A 19,405-nucleotide genomic window follows, 5' to 3' on the forward strand; every position below is an offset into this window, starting at 1 on the left:
ACAGAAAGATATTTTGATAGCACACAGATTTATGTCACTTTAATGGTTACACCTACTTTGTGTTAAAAAATCATAACTCCTACAATGAGGCCAAGATTACCTAGATATCCTTATTTAAAGCATCGGTGACTTAAAAAAAATTAAGCAGATAAAATGCAAATATTGTGCAGATACTGTAAAAATGAAAAGTAAGATAAAAAAATCTGATATAGAGCAAAACACCTATCTAAGCCTTGAGAGACTAAGCCAGAAGAAAATGTAACCTTCTAAAGGCAGAGCTGATGCAAAAACACAAATCTCTTTATTGCTAGTGCTGTGAGCTTTCTTCTGCAATGAACAGATCCCCCTGTTGGTTTGATAGAGCTCAAATTACAAGGGTTTTCATATCCTTAACTTACCTGTCTTGACTATTAATTAGCTCTATGAAATTCATATTATTATTTAAAAACCCTCTGCTTTCATGTAATTACCCACTTAAGCATTCCTAAGTACTGTTGAAGGTGAGAAAAAAAATTAAGATGAGTACCCTAACTGCAAAGAACTAGAATTTTATGAGGAATTGGATATTTAAGTACAAATCACCATTGGCACAATAAACTAAATCAAATAAAGCTATACCGAGGGTGTGGGGGGCATACTGTAAGATGAGAGAAGAAACTATTTCCAGTAGCAATTGAGAAAATTCGTGGAGAAGATGCTTCTTGAGCAATCCCAGATGTGTGGTACATTTCAGTGGACCAAAAAGGAAATGCCAGTTTAGATCAACAGCAGGCACAAGAATCAGAGGCCCCTGTGTTCACACTCTGGAGTCCTATATAATCAGAGGCTCCTGTGTTCACACTCGGGAGTCCTATATAAATACTAAGCTGAAAGTTACATATGCAGAAGACCTGGTGCGAACCCATATAGGCCCTGTGCTCGCTGCTTCAGTCTCTGCAAGTTCATGAGCCTTGCTAATTGATTCAGAGGGTCTTATTCTCTTGGTGTCCTCCATCCCTTCTGGCCTTTACACTCTTAACACCTTCTCTTCTGTGGGATTCCTTGAGATCTTAGGGGTGATATCTGAAGGAGAGAACCCATTTAAAGCTGTTTGTCCCAAAGACTTTCTCCACATAAAATGCCTGATTGTGGGTCTCTGCATATGTTTCTGTCTGCTGCAGGAAGCTTCTCTAAAGAATACTGAATAAGGCACTGATCTATGAGTATAGAAAAATATCAATGAGTCATTTTATTGATATTTTTAGACCAGTAGTTGTTTGGGTTTACCCTAGGACTCTGGGTTATGTAGTCTCTGGTTCTTGGGCATCCAAACAGTGTTGAGTATAGGTTCACCATGGACTGGGCCTTAAGTCAAATGAGACATTGGTTGGTTTCTTCTACAAGCTCTGTGCCACCATTACCCTAGCATATCTTGCAGATTATAGGTCAAAGGTCTTGAGGCTGAGTTTGGTGTTTCTATTTCTTCTTTGGTAGCCTTCAGAGTATCTTTCTGTACCTAAGATACTAGAATATAGAGGTGAAAACTTCACGAAGACATCAGCTGGACTTTTCCATGTTCAGTGAGTTGTGGGGGTGTGGTCCTCAGCAATCGGGCCTTGCTGTAAATTTCTAGAAAGCAACCTGTTGTCTTAGTAACAGCCTGGATTGTTTGGAGATTTCCATGGGATCACCCTTGACCAACCACTGAATTGAATTCAACCCAGTCCTGCTACTGGAAGCCTCATTTGGTAATAAGAAATGGTCATCTGGACTCTGTGTCCCTCATTAGGAGACCTCATTAGGATGCTCTTGTATATTTTAGGAAGTTTCCACCACACTAGGTTTCCATATCATTCCTCAAATGCCCCTCAATTCTAGCTATCTCTCTTGGCATTCCCTTCCTAGACCCTGTTCCCACCCCCTCTTCACATCACACTCTCACTCTTGTCCTCACCCACCCCCAACCAACCCATAAAATCTCCTTCCCCAGGATATCCATGTGCCCCACCTTCCTCTTTGCCTAGCCTCTCAGGGTCTATGAATTGTAGGTTGGTAGTTATTTATTTAATGGCTAGTAGCCATACATAAGCGAATACATTCTGGATCTGGGCTACCTTACTCAGGATGATTCAAAAGTAAGTATTTTAAGCAAGCCCTTTAAATTGTGTTTACATCCAAATAGTATCCGTTGTAGTTCTATGGTTGGATGCAACATAAATCAACTCTAGCTAGGTTAAATAAGAAACTATTAAATTTTCTAAAAGGACATGTCTAGCACATACTATTTTTAAAAGCTAAAATGGTAAGAAATTTGTTAGCTGGTAGAACCCAAGGCACAGTCATTGACAAAGAGTTTTATCAGAGGCCACAGTTGGGATGAATTTGCCCAGCCTATGTCACTCAGTTCAAATTCTCATATTCCAGAGAAAAACCATTTGATTGGCTTAATTTAAATCATAGTCTCTCCCTTTGGTGGGAGGAAAGGATTTTTTATTGACACTTTTTATAGAACAGCACTAAGGAAGAGGCAATTTTCTTAAAGGATATGGAATGCTGGTACCAGAAGAAATGGGAGTTGATGTTAGGTAGACACAACCCACATTTCTTCACTATTAGCAAGTCCCCATCTTCTCTCCTACAGAGAAGCTTGACCTCTCTCTGCTCCCCCTTTTCTGCAATGCCAGTGAGCTCTTCCTAAAGCATATATCCTCATCAAAACATATCAGGGCCTCTTCAATTTGCCAATAAAGATCAAAATTGATTTGCAGTGTGATGGTCCCTGCATACCTCATCAGCACTGTCCTTTGCCCCTCCCCCTTTACCACCCTCTCAGTCAGTTCCCTCTGTGCTTCTAGTCATGAAATAGCAGCATCCCCCACCCCCAGGAGCCACGTGACTCCAGGACTCTGCACGGATACCAGAATTCACGGATGTTTCAATAGCACAGTGTTTACAAATAACATGCACCCACCCTCCTGCGGTTATAACACCTAATCTACCAGAGACTCTTCTCATAGTCATTATTCTACAGCTTATCAAATAAGGAGAAGAAAAATATCTACAGTACAGATAACTTTTTCTCAAACATTTTCATTTTGTTGTTCAATGGGGACTTTTGGATATGGAGACTCCACCGCATATGTGGTTCGTCAAATATACTGTACTGCTTCATGGATTTTCATTTATTTGTTAGTTTGTCCTTCTGTGATTTGTTGCAAAAGGGTCACCACAGGCTAAGTACTTGAATCAAAATGTGAGTAGTTTACAGTATTCATCAAGCTTGTCTTTTAGAGGAATAGAGAATATATGTTAAACATACATAGAGGCAGAGTTGTTTTATGTGCTTTGAAAGAATTGTAAATTCTATGATGAGAAAGCAGGGATAAGTCTTCACTTCAAAATTATATTTAAGCTGAATAAATTGACTGGGCTAGAAGAGAAAGGCTATTTCTGGTAGAAGAACCACAGACTGGAAAGTGGTGCTTTTAAGGATTAAAATAAATCCATCGTAACTAGAGCAAGGAGTAGAGGAATAAGACATGAAGAGTTTGTCTGACAGGAATACTTCAGTCCAATCAAAACATTGTCTTTTGGAACAAGTTGGATTTTAAGCAAGAAAGAAATACAGGTACAACCACAGCTCTGATTACTCTCACCTCCAAACCTCGCCTGTTTTCCTCCCACCCTGCAAACTCTTTCCTTACCTGAGAGTCCCTTCCTCACATTATCTTTTTGTTTTATTTTGAGACCCATTGGATTTAAGTAGGGGTGCTGTCATAATTCTGCATACACACTGTGGTACACATTAGAGACTGTGACTCTTCTCCCTCAGAATCCACACAGGGAGGAACCTTAACCTCCTTAAACCCCTCCTAACCCAAGACTGACTAGAGACAGCTTTAGTCCTATGTAAGCTCTGCCAGGCATGATGCATCCAGTGTTGGCAGAGGTTCAGTTGTTTGGGGATGAAAAATCAGTCTCTGGTCGGATTTGAGGCCTGTTCCACAGGAAGGAATTTATGCCTGGAATTGAAGTCCAGGCAAAAGCCCATGATGGAGGGCTTAGACCCTAGGAAGAAACTTATTATTGTTGTGAAATGGATTTTTTAATGGAATTTCCTAGCAATGAGGGAATAGACTTAATGAACATGCCCAGATATAATAAGATATGGAGAATTAGACGAATCTGAAGCATAGGACAAAGTTAAGGGGATCTTTAACAAGGTATTTCATCCTCAGTGCTGGAAGGGGAAATTCTAATAGTTCTCACACTCATTGTCTCAGGAATATTTACTAAATAGATTGAGGTGTCTAATTTAATGTAACAGCAGCCCTATATCTTCCTCATTAAGCAGAGAAAAACACTGAGACACTGGCCTTTAAACAACTTTCCCAGGGTCTCAAAGCTAGTAAGTAGCATGGAGATAGAGTTTAATTCCAAGTGTCTGCCTTCGGGAAATTCTGCTTTTATACAGTATAATGAAGTGACACATATTTTCAGATCACTAGGATAGATATTTGGGATATCAGATGGCCTGAAATTATATAGAAAAATACAATTTAATGGCACTTAGAATGTATGCACGGAACCTGTGGCTTCCTGTCTGCCACAGTGAGAGAAATATGAGCGTCTGTGCGGAGGAACGTGCTTATTTTCCTGGAACTTTTCAGTATGGATCCAGATGCTAATGTATTTAGATATACAATTAAGGAGGACAACTGGAACTGACATGCCAGGTACTTAAACTCAAGCAGGATTCCCACCGTGGGATGCCTGGTAATGCCCAAAGGCACTACCTCAGTCCCCACTACATGCAGGTGGAAAATCGTACACACCTGTACCTGATTCTCTGATGCTGATAAAAAGATGGAGCATAAAGAGCATCAGCTTCCTGTTGGCAATGTGCTCTTTTGCTGCCTTGTGCCATTCATTGCACTATCAGGGGAACAATTGTATGCAGACCATTAGAAGTGTCACTTTTCTCTCTTAAAAAGTACTTTTGTCCTATTAAACATATAACTGTAATTATATTAAGGATCTGGGTGCATTTTGGCCCCATGAGATCGTCAACTTTGGAAGGCAGTGACTGTGTGTGAGTTGTTTATATCTATATTTCTAAGACTCAGTGTAGTACCTAGACTCCCTTAAGTATGTAAGATATGATTGTGGAATAGGAAGACCTTTTACTGTCCCTGGAAATTTGTATGATTTAAATGGTTATGAATCTAAATAAATTGTTGGACATATACCAGTCAATTTAATACTGCCACATTGAGTTTTCTAGATAATTTGTGGAAACAAATTCAATTTTTCAATGAGCTTATGCTTTTGTGTGGTTCAGAATTTAATATAACAGTATATAGAAGAAAAGCATAACTCAGCTTTTGTTTAATTAATTAATTAATTAATTTTTATTATGTTTTTATTTATAGATCAGCTTTGAAAAACTGAATCTTAACAATTAAACGCTGACATCTTAATGTTAAACCTTCTCAATTATAACTGGAAAACAATAAACTATTTTTCTAACTCCCAGTATTCTAGCACTTCACACTGATGTGTTTTACGGTTTGGTCATATGAAAAGAATTAATGAATAATTTTCAGTGAACCATCTAAGTCCTAAATAATGATTAAATACTAATCAAAACCAAAACATAGCAATTTCTTTTTCTCATATTTTACTGGATTCTTTTAAATTTGATACAGTTTATATAATAGTATTATAATCTTAAATTCATACAACCTTAAATTAAATTATCCCATTATTTCCCTTTTACATCTAGAATTGGATTATACCGTGGTGGGCACATGTGAGACGGCTGTGCGATCACAGCCGACTGCTTCCTAACTGCATTATAAGCCTTAATGTGCTATGGATCAGTCAGTGCTGTTTACTCAACTTCCTTACTGTTTAGCGTTTCTTCTACCATGCAAACTGTATTTTTGGAGACCAGGCATTATCTATTTAAATTATTTATGTTCTCTTGAAGAAGTTTGTGTTTTATATACTTGCGTATTGCCCCACAATCTTTTGGATTCTATTTTTTATTCATGTAGCCTTATTTTTTTAATGATTATTTTGGTTTGTTCATATGCTCTTTATTTTCTCAAAAAATTGTTTAATACACACTTGCAAATGGTTTTAGAGCATGGTCAACTCAGCCATAATTGCATTTGGCCTACTATATCTTTATGGTCCAGCAAAGAGCAAGGATATAAGCACTTTACCATATGGGCCAATTTATGTCACACCATTTACAGATGACAGAACTTGCTCATGACCTTGTTCAAAATTCACACAAATGTATATTTTTACCCACTAGAGACACTAGGGAAAAACATATGTAGAAATAAATCCAAACCCAACCCAACTCTTAAAAAATAGTTCAGTACGTATGCTCTGTCACTTACAGTTTGCTTAAACAATAACTGTGTTCGTTTTTAATCAACAAAAATTATTGACTTTCTCCCATACTCCTGCAACTATTTTAGTTGCTGAGGATGCACAGTGAATGAGAGAGACCATTCTGGTCCTCATGGAATTTTCACTTTTGCAACCTCCTCATTCCCACAGTCTATAATTAACAGGGTAAGTAAGATACTGTGTTATATAAAGGTAAATACTAAAATGTATTAATAAATTAATTAGGTGGTTAGGCTGTTTTGGAGGAAAGAATAAAACTTTGAAAGGCTGGCTAGAAAGACATGTTTGAGATATCGATATGCTTGCCTGCTCTGTTCTACATAACCAGCATCATACAAGGAAAGCACCAGTGCTGCTTAAAGAAAACTCATGGTCTACTAGTAAAAACATATATCAAAACCAACCAATTCCAGTCCAATGAGTATGCGGCTTTAAAAGAGAGTGTGTAGTATAGTACAGACTGTATGATGGTGTGCAAACTATATGGAGTCCCCTGGGGCAGGGATAACTTTGCTGAAGAAGTTTATTTAAAATGAGATGTCAGGGCTAAAGAGTTGGCTCAGTCGTTAAGCAAGTTTGTACTTGCAGAGGACCCAAGTTTGATTCCCAGAACCTACAGCTACCAACATCTATTCTAGCAGTCTCAAAGGATCTGATGCCCTCTTCTGGCCTCAGTGAGCACTGAGTCCACGCAGTGCACATACATGCAGGCAGGCAAAACACTCTACAAATAAAACAACAAAATAAATAGTTCTTTAAAAATAACATAAGATAGCCAGGCGGTGGTGGCTCATGCATTTAACCAAGTACTCAGGAGGCAGAGACAGGTTTCTTAGTTCAAGACCAGCCAGATGAGACTTGGTGCTGGGATTGTAACTCAGTTGTTGGATACTTGCTTGATATGCCCAATGGCCTTCATCACTAACATGGGAAGAGAAGGAAGGGCTGTGCTTGCATCAGTTATGGAGGTGAAAATGTGGGGCATCATTTCAGGTGAATTCTTGGTTATCTCTAGAAGCCCAGCTAAAGTATATAGAATCCTAGAATTCAGGAAGTTCTATATTTTCTTGGGTTTCATAATTAAATTCGAAGAGCACTGGGACCAGAATGGCTAATTTTAGTATCAAAGCTCCACAGGTAGGGATTTTTCTCTGTTCTGTTCACAACGTAAGTAACAATATATAAAATCATGAATGTTTAGTGATTCAAAAAAGAATGAATTGCTATTGTTTCTTTTGTCTATGGCAAAGTTCATTCATTGCAATGCTATGGTAGGCAGTTAGGGCCAAGTGTGTTGTGTGAAGTTAAAGAGACAAACTCCCTCTCTACTACATCACAATCAAGCCATGAACCTCAAACCTTTTGGTCTCAGAGACCCTCCCACACTCTTGCAAGAGTCTGGCTAGATGGTCCAACTGGTAAGGATGCTTGCTTCCAGCCCCAAAACCTGAGCCCAGTTCCCCAAACCCACACAGTAGACAGAGAAAAGCAACTGTGCACACAGATAAATAAATGTAAAAATTTCAGACCTAGAAATGCTAAAATCTACCTTACATTGTCACAATACATTTTACAGAAAATAAAGCCAAAAAAACTTTAAAATAACTACTAAGTCAAAACTGACAATAAATTCACTAACATATAGAACACAATTTACAAAAGTTGATATATTTCCCAAAACAAAAAATAGTGAGAAGAGACGTATTGTTCAGCATTTTTATGCCTCTCGAGTGTCTGGCTTACCTCATGACAGCTGCTTCTCGTCCATATCTACATTTATTTGTTATAATGCATTGTTTTGGTTGAACTTCAGGAAGACAAGCTGTACTTACATGTGTGTGGGAAATGGAGGACTTTTGAGTCTCACTCCCAAATAATTCAACTCCTTTTGTCAGACACTACACCAAAATGCAGTAGTGAGGTTTTTATTGCAACAAAGAATCCAAAACTCAGGGCTGGAGAGAGAGAGCTCAGCGGTTAAGAGCACTGACTGCTCTTCCAGAGGTCCTGAGTTCAATTCCCACCAACCACATGGTGGCTCACAACCATCTATAATAGGTTCTGATGCCCTCTTCTGCTGTGTCTGTATTCATATAAATAAAATAAATCTTAACAAAGAAAGAACCCAAAACTCCCATCAATGAAGTGTTATTGTTAAATTGTTACTATAAAAGTTAAATGTTAAGGTATTATTATCTCAATAAAATCTCAATATGTCCTATGATTTAGCAATTTGGAAAATAATAGCACATTGCTGAATAGTCTCAATATAAAAAAAACTCTTAAATCACATCATGAGTGTGATGTCTATTTGTTAAAAGTCATTAGTTACTGAGATATTTTAGTCTCATGGATGTCATGGTAAATTTTTACTTGAAAACTCAAATGGTTTTATTATCAGAAAATGTGTCATTTGCTTCCCTTAAAATAGCTATCTCACATAGTCCAAGGAAGTGTCAAATGTCCATCTGAATCATCACAGTTGTCTCTTCACAGCTTGTTCAAGAAAGACAAAGTTACATGGAGAGAGGGCTGGTCAGCTACAACTCAAGAGTCGCAGAAGGTTTTCTTCCAGTAACTATTGTATTTCTGAGTCATTTTGTTCAACATGACAATAAAGAGATGTTTGCTCATGAGTCAAAATCAAGAAACTAGACTTTTGTTTAGCATTGCAGGAAGACCACTCTGAGCCCGGCTGGTGGCTTATGCTGCAAGCACCGTACTGTGTGTCATTAGCCTAGAACAAGTTAGTGTTTGTGTTACTCAATTGAAGGCAACTAGTGCCTTCCCCACTGCCATTCATTTCCAAACCTAGAAACTTCCAGTTTGAGGTTGAAGTTTCTGCAAACAGAGCCGGGCCTGCTGTAAGCAAAGAGGCCCAGCATTGGAGGGTCCATAGTCCCCTTACCTTGCACTCTCCTGGGCAGAAAAGCAGATTGGATTGTACTAGTCTGCAGTGAGATCCTTCTGCTGGGATTTTTAAAGGCTTTCCAGGTAACTCTACCCTGTGCAGTCAGAGTTGAGCTCCACTGCCCCGTACCAATTTGGCTTTCCTGCAAAGAAACTGAATCCTAAACTATATATGAGGTCTGGAATTGAAGCAGTGTGAAACCCAAATTCCATTTCCTCCCCCAAGAGCCTTTCTCTCCATGATGGCATCGATTAGAGACAGAGGGTGCTGAATGGTGCAGGTTTGGAAAACACAACCAGAAAGGCATGCCTTGGTGAGGACAGTGTTGTGGCTGCAGAAGAAACTGCAGGGCCATGATGAGGCAAGAACCAAGCACCAAAAAAGGCAGAGGTGTGGGAGAACGCACACAGGAGAATGGAGGAGAGGGAAGAGTCGAGCCAGTGGGAGTCAGGCGTGCGTTCGCAGAGGTGGAAAGACAGAGGCCTGTGGGAAAGTAGCTGAAGTAAGATGCCACCCACCCTCTTCTAAGAATATAAGTAAAAAATGTAAAAATAGGATCATACAAACAGCTCTCTCAACATGCCTTTTAAGGAAGGTACGAGTCATGTCTTGCAGTTACCAGACTGTTAAATATTGTGGAGTTGATTTGTTGATAAAGCAGTTTGACAAGAGAGCCAAAAACAGATTTCAACCTCTTTGTCATCCTTGGAGCTCTGCATTCAGCTGTGTCTGGTTGTTTAACAACTCCACTGGAGAGCCGCACTTGGGTTCTCTGCTTAGTGCCGCCGGAGGGAGCCAGCCTCTCTTGATGGCACCTTATGGACTATTCTGACAGGATTTTGCAGAAAGCTGAACCATAAACCCACTTCCTGTGGCCTCACTGGTGTCTTCACTGCCCCCCAAATGGCTGTTTATGTTTCCATTTGCTTTCGTCCCTCGGGGTCTGCCCAGACTGTTGCCACTGTGCCAAACAAAGTACTTCTCCAGAGATGAATATGAGTTCTTCATCAGGGAACACTGATGTAAAACCAAGTTACCTTAATTAAATAGCATCTAGGTCAGTTGTTTTTAAGCTTGGTACACATTTAGAATCATCTAGGGAATTTTCTAAGGAAAAAAAAAAAACTAATTCCCAGGCAGCATTCAAAAACAATTAAATCCGAACTTTGTGAAGGACAGGATCCATTTATCAGTATTTTGTAAACTCCACAGATGGTTCCAGTATACAGCCAAGGTTTGAGAGCCACTAACAGGCTTCCTCAGTGAACTATGTTGGGAAACATTTCATAGTTCAACAGGATAAATCATCTGCCCTGTTTGCTCCCAGCTGCCCCAATAAACTAATGTAAAATATCCATGTTTGTTCCCATAATTATTCCAGGCCCACAGGAAGCTCCAGAAAGCCAATAGAGTCTAACACCTGACTTGCCATTTTTTCATGGTTTCTTGCCTAACTCCAGCTCCCTGCCACTCTCCTTTCCTCTCCGTAGCTTCATAAAGGCTAGTCATAGTCCAGGTCCTTTCTTAGGCCGACATCTTTTCTTATTTATACATATACTCAACCACCCACCATCTTCAAGTACTACTCACATATACATATGTCTTTCCCACTTCTCGCCTTGCTTACTACTAGACATACCTGACAGGGTGTTTTCTGTCTAATCTAAATGTGAGCTCAACATGTCTACCCCTCCCCCACTTCTTTCCATCCCCTTGTTAGTTTGAATCCCCCTCTAGTGTTCCTGTGGAAATAAATGGCATCAGTAACCACCAGAAATTGCTTGGCCTCAGTTTATCCCTTTATCTCATGCCCAAGCCAAATGCCCTTCTGCCAGACTCTCCAACTTACCGTCTGTACTGCAACCAAATGGAGTTTCTAAAGCACAGTACTTTGTAGTGTCTGCTTAAACTGCTTAATTCATCATCTCTCCTTAGAACAACCTCTAGAATTTTGCATGATTTAGCCCTCCTCCACATTTTAACCCCCATATCTTTCTGTCTTTCTTGCACTAATTTTTCTAGCCAAACTCTATCAATACTAGTCACTTGGAAGTGGAAAGCTTTCTCTTTCCCTGGATAGACTGCTATAGATTGCTATAATCCTAGTGTTTACTGGAATCTCCACACAGTCAAGCAGGCCTAGTCATATGCATTTATGACTGAGAGACTGAGCATTTTTTCAGACATAGATCCTTGAACATCCTCTTCCTTCTTAATGGATGGATTCCCTGGCTCTAATTGACTCTCTCAGACCTGTGATGTTTCTCATGCCCATTTGACTCTAATTTTGTTTCTCTTCACCCTAGAAAGCAAATTCAGCTCTGGACTCCTATGCTCAACTTCACTTTCTGATGTTCATCATCAGGTCCTTCCTCCCTATCTCTCCTTCCCAGACTAAAGTTGCTTAATGATGCCTTAAGAGATAAACAAGGAGCATCAATGTTTTCTGTTTTCTCTCCCCTCACCTCAATGATTTCCATCTAACCTGTTCCTATAGTGATTGTCTTTGGGTTCTCCACAACTGAAAATAAAGTAATGGAACTATTTTGCCTTGGATGAGTTTTCCAGTGATGAACTCAGAATCTCTTTAGGTCTGCTTTGGCTCTGATTCTTGTTGAGCATTTGCTTCTGAACCTGTAGGACTTCTGTCATCCATTTCCACTGAAGTCTCAAAGCTGTGAACAGTAATTGTTAAGTAGAAAAGCATTTTCAGGAGAGATCAGAGCTGGGAAATCTAAGCATAACTTCCTAAGGAGTAGTTCAAACCCAGTTCTAGACACAGAGCCCACTTCTCATCTCCTGCCTTTTTTAAGAAGAAAGTTAGAGTTTGAAAGAGAACTTAGTATCTACTTTTGAAGATAGTCATATTAGTCTGACATAAGACAGAGAAAGGCTATTGTACTCCACCCAGGCCATATACTAATTTCTTTGGCTTCAAAAGTATATCAAGAGTTGAAGGAGGATACAACAGACACAGAGTATATCTTCACCTGCAAAGGATTATTAAAGACTGTCTTAGTTAGGGTCACTATTGCTTCGATAAACACCATGACCAAAGGCAACTTTGGGACAAATTATTTGGCTTACATTTCCATAGCACTGTTCTTCACTGAAGGAAGAAGACAGGGCAGGAACTCAAATAGGGTGTGAACTTGGAGGCAGAAACGGATGCAGAGGCCATGGAGGAGCGATGCCTACTGGCTTGCTCCTCGTGGCTTGCCAAGCCTGCTTTCTTATAGAACCCAGGACCACCAGCATAGGATGGCACCAAGCACAATGAACTGGGCCCTTCTACTTCAATCACTGATTTTAAAAAAGTTCCTACAGGCTTTCCTACAAGTTCCTATTATGGAGATATTTTCTCTATTAAGGCTTCCTCTTCTCAGATGACTCTAGCTTGTATCAAGTTGACATAAAATATCTAGCACAGAGACACAGGCTGGAGTTGTTACTAACAAGTGTGTGAGGCCAGGGAACAGTGTTTTATCAAGTCACAGCCTAGCAAAGGCAGAGCACATATTACAGTTTTTCTTGGACTACGGTGGATACCATAGAAAATAACTGAAGTCCTGTCATTGTAGAAGGACCATGCCCAGCAGAAGAAGCTGTGAGTGTGAAAAGCATAGGAGCACAGAGGAGCTTTAAGTGGTCAGCCATGAGGTGTATTCCCGACAAAGAGAACAGTATAGAGCAGAGCACTGGGGTATATTTTGGGTGTGTGTGTGTGTGTGTGTGTGTGTGTGTGTGTGTGTGTGTCTACTTAGTACTTACCTAGACTTAGTACTTACGTAGACTGTGTTTCTCAACAGCACATGCCCACACACAGAGGTCAGGGGAGAGATAGACTGATAGTTCAAAGAGAAGATTCCCAAAGGAAAAGTATTGGGAAAAAAAAACACAAAAATGTGCCAAAGAGAAAGGGTTTTCAGAGGGTGTATAAAGCTTCTGAAACATCAGCCAGAAGGACATTTTTACACTAATTTTACCTGTCTTCTTCCCCTCAATCCCTTCCCTCTGCTTGAGAAACTGATAGAAAAAAACAAGTAAAAACTGGCAAATCAAACTATAGTGCTCCTTTCCCATTACAATGTTCTGATTTATGTCAAGCCTAATCTAGCCAACATATGAATCAAAGTGAATTTTAAAAAAACTAAAGCTTTGATAGAAGACTGATTAAACTTTTTCATGCCTGAAAATGAAATTATTCATTATCATCTGAGAAGCAAGAAATCTGCTTTAACATGACATTAGGGTAAGGAAAGTAGGATTGAATGGTAATAGGCTATTTTAAATTAAAACATAATTATATCACTTCTCCTCTTACCTGTCTTCTCTCCAGCCCATCTCAAGACCCTGCTACTTCCTTTCAAAGAGATAGCCTCCTCTCTGATTACTACTATAATACACATACACATGCACATAAACACATAAATTTATAAATTCAACCTGCTGAGTCTGTTTACCATTACTTGAGTTTATATGGTTTCAAGGATGACCATTTTGTGTTGGATAACCAGCTAAGGGGCTCATCCCCAGGAGAGGCTAACTCTCCCTCTCTCAGCAGTCATCAGTTGCCTGTGGTCCTTTGTGTAGGGGTGGGATCCCTTGAGAGTTTTCTATTTCCCATTAGCATGTCTGTTGGTATTGTCATTGTTCAGGTCCTGTTTGAGTAGTCATGTTGTGGACCCTTAGGAAATAATGTACTAGACTTATGTTGACTACCTTAGAACCTGTATTCCTGAATAAAGGATGTTCACTTTTGAAATTAAATTTGCCTCAAAAGACTTTTCAGGGAAGAGAGGAGGGTGGGCAGTGAGGGCGTATCTCAGTAGTAATATCCTTGCCTCATGTATATGAGGTCTCAGCACTAAACAGAAGAAGGCACAGGAGGAGGAAGGTCATGGCTTCAGTGGTGAGTCCAATTCTTTTTTTAACCCAAAGTTATCTGGAACCTAGATAATTAAACTGAGTAATTTTACTTTGGCCACAAAACAGAAAGCCTAGTGCCGTACCTGTAAGCTCAGCTCTTGGGGAGCTGAAGCCAGAGCTACATGGCAAGATACTTCTCAGAAGGGAGAAAGGAAGGAAAATCTAGGTTATGACTGTGAAGTATATTTCTTCCATGACTTTTACTGGCTCAAAGGCAATTCCAATTTAAATATCCAAACCACTGTGACTCACGGCAATGTCATTTTAAACACCAAGTGGGAAGGAGCTTTTAAAAATAAAACTGTCCTCTGGGGAAGGTAGAAGGATCGCAGGGTGTAGGTCTGCAGAGCAGGTGCCACCTACATGTGCCTTGCTGCCATGGCTCCTGCCAGCTCTTCCGTTGGGAATGCCCTTACACTAAAGCCTGATGCTAAACCTTATTTCGGTAGCCTTGAAGACTGTAAATTTGTCCTAACAGCTAAGTCATCTTCCAGCCTTCTTCTCTTCAGACAAACAGCGAGCACTGTTCTTGGACACCAGCACAAAGTCTAGTTAATTGCTCTCCGAGGACAGTCGAAACTGTTTCACATCATTAGAAAAAAATGAAAATGGTCATTTTGAAATTCAAAATGACTATTAATGACCAACGAAATCAGTATGTTCTCCATCTGCATTTAAAGTCCCCATGAAAGGGTCCTCACATTGCCTTTTATTGTTCTGTACAGCTTTTAAATTTCCAGATCCTACCACGGCCTGCAGGACAGCTTTCTAATTCCCTCTGCTCATGGGTGCGCAGTACTCACGGAGCTATCCCAGGCCTTCATGCTTGACTTAAGAAGTAGCCTTCCTCTGCTGACCCCACTGCTGCAGGGATCTAAAGATTCCTCCCCATATTGAATACCAATTAGAGCCACCTCAGGAAAAACAGACCCTGATTTCATCAAAGAGTTAACTGGTGTTTGGAATCACACAGGTCTACTCAATATAAGAAACATATGTTTAAAATTGACATTTGGACCAATTTTTGCATCCATTAGATCCCAGATTTAGAAGAATTGCATGTGATTAACATTACGAAATATAAACACTGTGTTCCAGTGACTCAAAAGAAAGCCAGGAAATTTTGTATTAAGGCTTTATTATATCTTTAGAATGTCCCATTGTGGTGCCCATAAATACCTCCAAAAACCTATCTTATACAAAACTCTATTTTTTGCTGTTTGGGATTCAGACCGTAGGGAGGCTTCTTGACATCACAGCTACCTGGTTTGCAGTCTTAGCCCATCAGGTGAAACATTTGTTGCCCAAACTGCCCCTGAACGTGTCCAGCTTGGTAGCAGTTAATGTCAAACAACAGTTAGGGACAAGTGCCAATTAAAATCCACAGGATTGGGGAGATTCCTTGGAAGCCCCACAACATCTATACCTAAAAGTACCCAAAATTCCAGAAAGAGACAAGCCTGGTACTCCGGTCTCAGCAGGAATCAGGATAGTTAAGGACCAGAAGTAAGCCCATAGCAGCTTCTGACGTGAGAACAGACCTGATCTACCCACATGTACACAGGAGCAACAACACTAAATGAACTTACCAGGTTTTATAATAAAGCAGAGGCGACCAACAATTTGGGTAGGGAAGAAACTGGTGGAGTTGAAACAGGAAAGAGAGAGATGAAAATGACATAAGAAATACAGCATTCCTATATGTAGGCCTAAAAATACAAAATGAAATTTTAAAAATTACAATTTTTAAAAAATGCTATGAAAAGGGAGAGAAAGAGAAATCACTCAGAGTCAATGAGGCTAAAACAACAAGAAAGCCTTTTCTGAGTCAGAAGGAGGGGAGTGGGAAGAGGCAAGGCCAGTAAGACCTGGGAAGAACGTTTGACACTAGGTATTACTTTGATCTTCATGTTAGTGTTTCCATTGCTGGGACAAGGCACCATGGGCAAAAGTAGAGAGGAAAGGGTTTATCTCATCTGTCAGTTCTCAGGACACACTCCAACAGAGCAAGGTGAGAAGCTTGCTTACTTTTTCTTAAAAAAACTAAAGCTTTATTACAAAAGAACTTAACTGCTAGAGAGAGCCTCTCCAGTATTTCTCTGTCTTCTTTCTTCCCAATACATACCTCCAGCGGAGGTCAAGGGTCCATTATAGAATACATACCTCCAGTGAAGGTCAACAATCCATTATAGAATACATACCTCCAGTAGAGGTCAAGGGTCCGTTATAGAATACATACCTCCAGTGGAGGTCAAGGGTTCATTATAGAATACATACCTCCAGTGGAGGTCAAGGGTTCATTATAGAATACATACCTCCAGTGGAGGTCAAGGGTCCATTATAGAATACATACTTCCAGTGGAGGTCAAGGGTCCGTTATGGAATACATACCTCCAGGGGAGGTCAACAATCCATTATAGAATATATACCTCCAGGGGAGGTCAAGGGTCCGTTATAGAATATATACCTCCAGGGGAGGTCAACAATCCATTATAGAATATATACCTCCAGGGGAGGTCAAGGGTCCATTATAGAATATATACCTCCAGGGAAGGTCAAAAATCCATTATAGAATATATACCTCCAGGGGAGGTCAAGGGTCCATTATAGAATATATACCTCCAGGGGAGGTCAACAATCCATTATAGAATATATACCTCCAGGGGAGGTCAAGGGTCCATTATAGAAGAGGTGCCTGGGAGAATGAAATATGGTAATATTTTTTCCAAAGTCCTCCAAATCCTTCTAGGTGCTGTTGAATCTTCTGGTAGAACAGGTAGGAATTTTAGCTCTTATCTTCAAGATTCTCCATATCTATGTCCCGGGAGCTTTTATCTTCTTTTGTCACTTGGTCTGTGGCTGACTAGGCCTGGTTGACTTGGAGGGGACTTCCACTTCCATGACTGCTTTTTCTTTCTGGGCAAATCAAATCTGCTGCAAGAGTTTCCTGCTCTTCGTCCCAGATAGCATGATGTTGGAACATGCACTGGACGCCCGCTTCTTGAGGTGGTGCCTTGCAGTCAGTCCTTCAGCCCCACCCACCTGGCGCATACCCTGCTGCACTTGAACAACTTCTTTTTCAGCTCCGTCTATGATTGATCTTTCCTCCCGGAGGTGCCATTGCTACACTCGGAGGCTCACTCCCCACTTGCTTACTCTTGTTTTATAGAAACTAAAAAAGGAGCCAGGATTATAAATTATACTAATAATGATGTACCCAAAACATATTATGTAGTCCTGTCAATATCTTGATAGGCACTCTTATATATCCTTTTATCAGTTAATTAAAGTGGCAAAAAGATCACAAAGCAGAGATGAAACTCAAACCAAAGCTGACTACAGCCCATGTGTGTGTGCTCATGACTCAGTACACACTGGAGAACTGGAGAGCTGTTACTGCTGTGCTGTTCACTTTGCAAATTACCTCTTGGATATGGTTACTTTCTCCTTAGTTTTGAAGCTTTATTTTACATAATTTGGAAGCTTATTGAGGAACTGCAAAAGACTCCCAACATGTAAGAAAGAATTTTCTTCCCCAAAGTTTCAAATATCTAGAGCAATAGTATAATGAATTAATTAAGTAAGTAAGTAGGTAAGTACATTTAATTAAAGTCCACCTGTTGAGCTGGCAAACACTGCATGTGAACCATCTTTTATAAGTATCCTCCTGGGCTGGCCAGATAGCTCAGCAAGTAAAGGAAGTCTTTTAGGCTAAGTCAACTAATATATCTATTTAGTTTAGAAAAAAATCTCCCGGTAGCTATCAGGCTTTATGCATGTTAGTTTATTTCTTACAATTCTGAGTTTAGGTGCTGTTATCTTTGTGTTAGTGTTTCCATTGCTATGACAAAGCCCCATGAGCAAAAGCAAAGAGGAAAGGGTTTATTTCATCTGTCAGCTCCCAGGTCACACCTTCATCTCTGAGGGAAGGGCGGGAACTCGGAGTAGGAAGCTGGAGGCAGGAAGTGAAGCAGTGCTGTCTTCTTCCTCAAGGCTTGTTTGGACTGCTTCCTAGACCACCCAGGACAACAGGGGGTGGTTGGGGACCTGCCAACACAGGCATGGGTCCTCCTACATTATTTTTTAATCAAGAAGATGCCAACACACTTTCCTATAGACCAATCTAATGACATGTTCTCAACTTAGAGTCTTTCTTCCCTGATGATGCTATCTGTGTCAAGCTGACATATAACTAGTCAACACAACCTTATTTATAGATGGTGAAAACTGAGACATGGGTTTAAATGGCTTACTAACAGTCCCACAATTAGGTATCAGATTGTACAGTAGATGTTTTCACCAGACTTTCTGTAATGTATTTTATCTTAGATAGTCAGGCAAACAACTGTTCCATTTTGTGATGTGATCAATTAAAAGAAAAATAAAACCCACCTATCTAGTGATGTTGAAAGGGACTTTTAAGGAAAGCAAAATATGTAAGATTTAACTTGGTGTATATTAGGAAAATTGGACATTTCCTTCTAAAAATATAATCTTTGGGTTTTTAGCTACGACTGTAAGTCATTCATGTGTACTAAGGTTACTTGAGTACCAAGCTCAGAGTAAAATAAATTACAGCAAGAACTGGATGCTGAGGAGGTTGCAAGTGATCCCAGCATGTAGGGATGCGTTTGGGAGGATGTGATGCTCTTGATGCTGACACTGAGTAAAAGTTCAGAAGCATGCTCCTTGCCCACAACCCTTGCCCTGGCTCCTTTTGCACACAAGGGGAGACTAAGGAGAGAATCTCATGTTTTCCTTTACCCAAAGCACAAAACCCTTGTTCTCTCCATTCACCTGGGGCAGTGAACTGCATTGTCTATTTGAAGTTGCCCTAGGTTTCTTCAATCTGTCTATATTTCTAAGTATTTGCATTCAGCATTTAATGACTTTAGGTCTTAGGTTGTAGACCCTTAGATATTTATCTTATCCACTGTGTATAAACTAATGGGAACAAGGAACATAATTTTCCACAGATACTGTCCCTAACTTCCACAGTGTGGTACCCGCACCATTATATCCAGCTAATACTGGGAGAAAGGAGAAAGTGGGATAGTCTCACTGAATCATGAGATATATAGATAAGATAGAGCTGAAATGAGTAGCTAAAGTCAAGGCTCTTCTCCATTGGGCTCTGACCCTTTCCTTTAGGAGTTTGCT

At 40.0% G+C, this 19,405-nt stretch overlaps 1 protein-coding gene and 1 pseudogene across 4 annotated transcripts in view; one reads left to right on the top strand and one right to left on the bottom strand.

Moving 5' to 3' along the window:
- HPSE2 (heparanase 2 (inactive)) overlaps positions 1–19,405 on the top strand; it is a gene marked incomplete at both ends in the record, with an annotated part of 624,570 nt that overhangs the window by 554,148 nt on the left and 51,017 nt on the right. The gene's annotated exons all lie outside the window — the stretch shown is intronic.
- LOC308417841 (uncharacterized protein C11orf98 homolog) lies at positions 17,031–17,366 on the bottom strand (annotated as a pseudogene). The gene has a single exon. The product of its transcript is annotated as an uncharacterized protein C11orf98 homolog (transcript).

This window comes from Micromys minutus (assembly GCF_963924665.1).
Source record: "Micromys minutus genome assembly, chromosome: 2".
In the NCBI taxonomy this organism is placed as follows: Eukaryota; Metazoa; Chordata; class Mammalia; order Rodentia; family Muridae; genus Micromys; species Micromys minutus.